We start from the raw sequence: 6,685 nt of genomic DNA on the forward strand, positions 1-6,685 counted from the left end.
GATATATTAATTAGCATTTCCTAGGTTTAGGTTGTAAATAAATAATACATCAGCAGTGATAACTTGGGATCTAAATTGAATGCTTTCCTAAAAAATTCCTTATACGTTTCTGAGGAGACTGAATGTCTTCTCTCAGTAAATTACTGCTTTGAGGTGAGGTGGGAAATGATTTTAAACCCTGCAGTGGTTAGTATATATTCAGCCTTCAAGACGAAGGAAAATATTTTCTAGTAGATATCCAAATCCCAGAAAAGCATATTGAAGTGAATACTGGACACTTGTTACTGTTATTGCAGCCACCATTAAGAGAGTTTGATAGCATACATACAAGTGCACTGCTTCTGTACTAGATAACACATGGTTCCAGATGAGCAGATTGCCTTTGAGACCAGCTTTGCCTTAATGTGGATGATTTCTTTGATCCATATGTTTTATAATACAACCAAGGAGATGATTTAAACAAGTCATTCAGAGACCAATAAAAATTAATTGCCTGGGTAAATGGCCTTTAATGGATGCTTTCAATATTAACATCAAAAGGAAACCAAGGGGTTAAAAAATGTGCAACTAAAACATTTTAGGAAGTTTTCACTGGATTTGTGATATTCACAGTATTTTTGTGATGTAACAGCATGTCTCATTACAACTTAACATTAATTGAATGTGCTGGATATTGTACTGAGAATACAAAGATAAGATCTCCAGTTATTCCTGTCCTCCACCTTATGGAAATTTCCACTGACTAGTTAAAAACGCATAGACATTTTTTTCTGGGTATTGTGCAACTATTCACGGAGAAAATTTCATGTTGTTCTCTTAAATCACCATTATTCTCCCTGAAGGTTTATAAAAGTAAACAATTAAGTGAGAAAATGTAACAGAATATTTTCAAAAGAGGCCATTTCCCTGAGAGAAAATGTTCTGTGTACATATTGGCAATATTTAAGAGAATAAATACATAGTGTGTACACACACACACTCGCGCGCGCGCACACACACACATTTCTCTCTCTCTCTCTCTCTCCAACTAGGGGATTCCTGATACTATTACTCTATAGAACAAGGATCTAGATTTTCCAAACCAAACATTGCAATATATGATTCCATTCAAAATGCTTCTTTACATGGTATGAGAGGAAATTTTAGAATATTCTCTCAAGCCTCAGAATGCTGTATCAGCTAAAAGGGTCCAATTTTGAGTAATTGTGCAACTCTAGTAGTAGTTATTATTTTGTTTGTTTGTTTTGTATTTAGCAAGACAGATCCGGGCTGGGCGCAGTGGCTCATGCCTGTAATCCCAGCACTTGGGGAGGCCAAGGCAGGCAGATCACCTGAGGTCGGGAGTTTGAAACCAGCCTGACTAACATGGAGAAACCCTGTCTCTACTAAAATACAAAATTAGCCTGGTGTGGTGGCGCATGCCTGTAATCCCAGCAACTTGGGAGGCTGAGGCTGGAGAATTGCGTGGACCTGAGAGACAGATGTTGCAGTGAGCCGAGATCGCACCATTGCACTCCAGCCTGGTCAACAAGAGTGAAACTCCGTCTCAAAACAACAACAACAACAACAACAACAACAACGACAACAACAACAAAAAACTGAGATCCTATATATTTACTTACAGCTTAAGATGACTGCTTAGAAAGTTTTCATATATTTGAATCCTTCCATTATAGAAAGAAAATGCTTTTGATAATGCTTGACAATGAACTACAATGAAATCGGAAAGCTGCTATATCACTATCTAATATGTTTTCAAATTACCTTGGCAGGGGAATTGATTCCTTTAAATAGTGCTGCTCCAAGTATGAGCCGAGCCAGAAGACAACAAAGTGCTAAATACCACTCAGTTACTGCAGTCTTACCCATTCCACTTGTCCGTTGGAGCGCCACTTTACTGAAACACATAAGCCGTTTTCTGATCACAGAATCACTTGTGTTATAGAAAATGCATTGCATTTTGTAATATAATTTATCCGGGAGAAGCTTCATGAATATTGTATCTTATTAATATATCAATCTCCTGTGAGCCTTTGTTAATAGATACTATCAATATGAAGGGTCAAGGACATTTCATTAAAAGGCCTGACTCTGAACTTTGGAAAGTCTAGATCACTCTGAACTTCAGAGTAAACAAAACTTCAGCCAATCCGAATTTTCAAAACCCTAGTATTCTCTATTTTGATTAGTGGGTGTGCAGTTAGATGTAAATTCTCTGATTTTATACTTTTTTTTTTTTTTTTTCCAATTTCTGTTTCTCCACTGATTCCTTTATTTTTACATTTTTGTAGCTGACTATAACCTCCTATCTTGGAATTGCTGTAGTTCTTTGCTATGTCAGTCCCAGAATGATCAAACTTACTGAACATGTACATATTCCCCATTTACTCCTGTCTAATCCTTCTATAAATTGTGATATTATTTACATACTATACAATTCATCATTTTAAAGTGTACAATTTAGTGGTTTTTAGCATGTTTGTAACCATGACCACTTTCGAATCTCAGAATATTTTTCCCACCCCAAAAAGTAACCCTATACCCAGTAACAGTCACTACCCAATCTTCCTTTTTTAAGCCCTGGTAACCACAAATCCACTTTCTGTCTCTGTTAAATTTGCCTGTTCTGGAAATGCCATAAAAAAGTAATCGGAAGGGGAACATCACACACCAGGGCCTGTTGTGGGGTAGGGGGAGGGAGGAGGGATAGCATCAAGAGATATACCTAATGTAAATGACTAGTTAATGGGTGCAGCACACCAACATGGCACATGTATACATATGTAACAAATCTGCACATTGTGCACATGTACCCTAGAACTTAAAGTATAATTATAAAAGGAGTAAAAGGTAGATGTAAGAATAATTAAAACTATATTTTTCAATGATGACATGATTGTGTAGAAAATCCTATGGGAATGTAAAAAAAAAAAAACCTTATTAGAACTAATAAATGAGTTTAGCAAGGTCTCAAGATAGAAAGTCAAAATGCAAAACNCCATCTCAAAAAAAAAAAAAAAAAATTATTGAGCACGAAAATGTAACCAAAAACCAATGATTGACATTTCAATTTTCAGAAAGGTAATTGTAACTAAATGACAGATTTCTGCAACTAATATCTCATACACTTGGCACTGCTTACCAAAAAATTTACAAGAAATAATTACATATCCTCTTGTAAGTATTTAGAAAAGAAAACAGCAATGGCTGGAAATTGGCATCAGTTCCATGAAGAATACTATAGCAAACTAAAACTAGTATCCATTTTGAATAGTACTACTAGTATGGCAGATACTATTAACATAGTGTCTCTTGATTTCAACATAAGATTATAGGTTTTTACTTGAACAGAACTTAATGTGTGCTAAGAATGTGATGTGACTAATAAAAAAGTGAAAGCATTCTAGGCCATATTGATAGAAGCATACTATCTGTAGTACACTTACTGTTAATACTCTCTGCAGTAAAATTGTAAATGATTTTACATACAAGTGATACACTCAGCCATTATCTAAAGGTAAAGTTAAAAGAGTGTTACCTAATTCTTATTCACGGCATATGTTAGACTTTTGGTATAAGTAACAATTTTGGTTATGGAATGCTTAATACATGTCATATTTGTGTTTTAACTTCACAATTCACTAGGCAAAACTTGACAATATTTTGGGGATATTAAATTTTGAAGAAAATTAAAATGTATATTAGACCATTAAACTTGCAACAGTAATCTCTAAAGCTACTATGAGTTTATCCAATAAAACACATAGTCCTAGTCATCAACTTGCAGATATTTATGAATGCAATATTATTTTTCAGATTAATAAGCCCAAAATTTTGTTGGTCAAATAGAATCTGTTTAAATGAATAAAAATGACTTTTAAAATCCTATTTCTGAAAATTATCTCACCATCAACAAAAGAGAATTAATGGCATGTTAAATATCAGCTAAATCAGACATCCTAGTAGATAGAAACTAAATAAATTTAGCTGTATGTTTTTTGCAAGCTACTACATTACGATATTCATATGGAACCAAAGATTTTGGCATTTGCTTTTAAGATTTACCTCCTCAGATAATTTGAAATCCAAAGTAAGACTCACCTCAGCTTCCCTAAGTTCTGTAAAGTTTGACCGTGCTCCAATATAGTATGAAATGCCTATTGAAGCACCCTCTAGAGTTACACATCGTACTAACAAGATGAGTAGGACCACATAGGGGAAAAGAGCTGTAAACATAACACCCATCAAAAAAAGTAACCAAAAATTAATGTTATTTTTTAAATCATGATATATAATTGTACACAAGTAAAATTATTAGCAAGTTGAGATTATTTAAATAAAGTACTGGAATTTCATAGGGTCTGATGATATAGCAAAGTTAGCATAATTTCTTGTGTTCTCACAACTCTCAAATGATACATTTTAAAAACACTTTGATATATTAATTAGCATTTCCTAGGTTTAGGTTGTAAATAAATAATACATCAGCAGTGATAACTTGGGATCTAAATTGAATGCTTTCCTAAAAAATTCCTTATACGTTTCTGAGGAGACTGAATGTCTTCTCTCAGTAAATTACTGCTTTGAGGTGAGGTGGGAAATGATTTTAAACCCTGCAGTGGTTAGTATATATTCAGCCTTCAAGACGAAGGAAAATATTTTCTAGTAGATATCCAAATCCCAGAAAAGCATATTGAAGTGAATACTGGACACTTGTTACTGTTATTGCAGCCACCATTAAGAGAGTTTGATAGCATACATACAAGTGCACTGCTTCTGTACTAGATAACACATGGTTCCAGATGAGCAGATTGCCTTTGAGACCAGCTTTGCCTTAATGTGGATGATTTCTTTGATCCATATGTTTTATAATACAACCAAGGAGATGATTTAAACAAGTCATTCAGAGACCAATAAAAATTAATTGCCTGGGTAAATGGCCTTTAATGGATGCTTTCAATATTAACATCAAAAGGAAACCAAGGGGTTAAAAAATGTGCAACTAAAACATTTTAGGAAGTTTTCACTGGATTTGTGATATTCACAGTATTTTTGTGATGTAACAGCATGTCTCATTACAACTTAACATTAATTGAATGTGCTGGATATTGTACTGAGAATACAAAGATAAGATCTCCAGTTATTCCTGTCCTCCACCTTATGGAAATTTCCACTGACTAGTTAAAAACGCATAGACATTTTTTTCTGGGTATTGTGCAACTATTCACGGAGAAAATTTCATGTTGTTCTCTTAAATCACCATTATTCTCCCTGAAGGTTTATAAAAGTAAACAATTAAGTGAGAAAATGTAACAGAATATTTTTCAAAAGAGGCCATTTCCCTGAGAGAAAATGTTCTGTGTACATATTGGCAATATTTAAGAGAATAAATACATAGTGTGTACACACACACACTCGCGCGCGCGCACACACACACATTTCTCTCTCTCTCTCTCTCTCCAACTAGGGGATTCCTGATACTATTACTCTATAGAACAAGGATCTAGATTTTCCAAACCAAACATTGCAATATATGATTCCATTCAAAATGCTTCTTTACATGGTATGAGAGGAAATTTTAGAATATTCTCTCAAGCCTCAGAATGCTGTATCAGCTAAAAGGGTCCAATTTTTGAGTAATTGTGCAACTCTAGTAGTAGTTATTATTTTGTTTGTTTGTTTTGTATTTAGCAAGACAGATCCGGGCTGGGCGCAGTGGCTCATGCCTGTAATCCCAGCACTTGGGGAGGCCAAGGCAGGCAGATCACCTGAGGTCGGGAGTTTGAAACCAGCCTGACTAACATGGAGAAACCCTGTCTCTACTAAAAATACAAAATTAGCCTGGTGTGGTGGCGCATGCCTGTAATCCCAGCAACTTGGGAGGCTGAGGCTGGAGAATTGCGTGGACCTGAGAGACAGATGTTGCAGTGAGCCGAGATCGCACCATTGCACTCCAGCCTGGTCAACAAGAGTGAAACTCCGTCTCAAAACAACAACAACAACAACAACAACAACAACGACAACAACAACAAAAAACTGAGATCCTATATATTTACTTACAGCTTAAGATGACTGCTTAGAAAGTTTTTCATATATTTGAATCCTTCCATTATAGAAAGAAAAATGCTTTTGATAATGCTTGACAATGAACTACAATGAAATCGGAAAGCTGCTATATCACTATCTAATATGTTTTTCAAATTACCTTGGCAGGGGAATTGATTCCTTTAAATAGTGCTGCTCCAAGTATGAGCCGAGCCAGAAGACAACAAAGTGCTAAATACCACTCAGTTACTGCAGTCTTACCCATTCCACTTGTCCGTTGGAGCGCCACTTTACTGAAACACATAAGCCGTTTTCTGATCACAGAATCACTTGTGTTATAGAAAATGCATTGCATTTTGTAATATAATTTATCCGGGAGAAGCTTCATGAATATTGTATCTTATTAATATATCAATCTCCTGTGAGCCTTTGTTAATAGATACTATCAATATGAAGGGTCAAGGACATTTCATTAAAAGGCCTGACTCTGAACTTTGGAAAGTCTAGATCACTCTGAACTTCAGAGTAAACAAAACTTCAGCCAATCCGAATTTTCAAAACCCTAGTATTCTCTATTTTGATTAGTGGGTGTGCAGTTAGATGTAAATTCTCTGATTTTATACGCCTTTTTTTTTTTTTT

At 35.0% G+C, this 6,685-nt stretch overlaps 1 pseudogene; it reads right to left on the reverse strand.

Moving 5' to 3' along the window:
- Nucleotides 1–6,400, reverse strand: part of LOC108512214 (sodium- and chloride-dependent neutral and basic amino acid transporter B(0+)-like) — a 20,153-nt pseudogene extending 13,753 nt beyond the window's left edge.
- Between the last annotated feature and the right edge of the window lie 285 nt (nucleotides 6,401–6,685).

This window comes from Rhinopithecus bieti, unplaced genomic scaffold (genome assembly GCF_001698545.2).
Source record: "Rhinopithecus bieti isolate Rb0 unplaced genomic scaffold, ASM169854v2 scaffold_30033, whole genome shotgun sequence".
Lineage (NCBI taxonomy): Eukaryota > Metazoa > Chordata > Mammalia > Primates > Cercopithecidae > Rhinopithecus > Rhinopithecus bieti.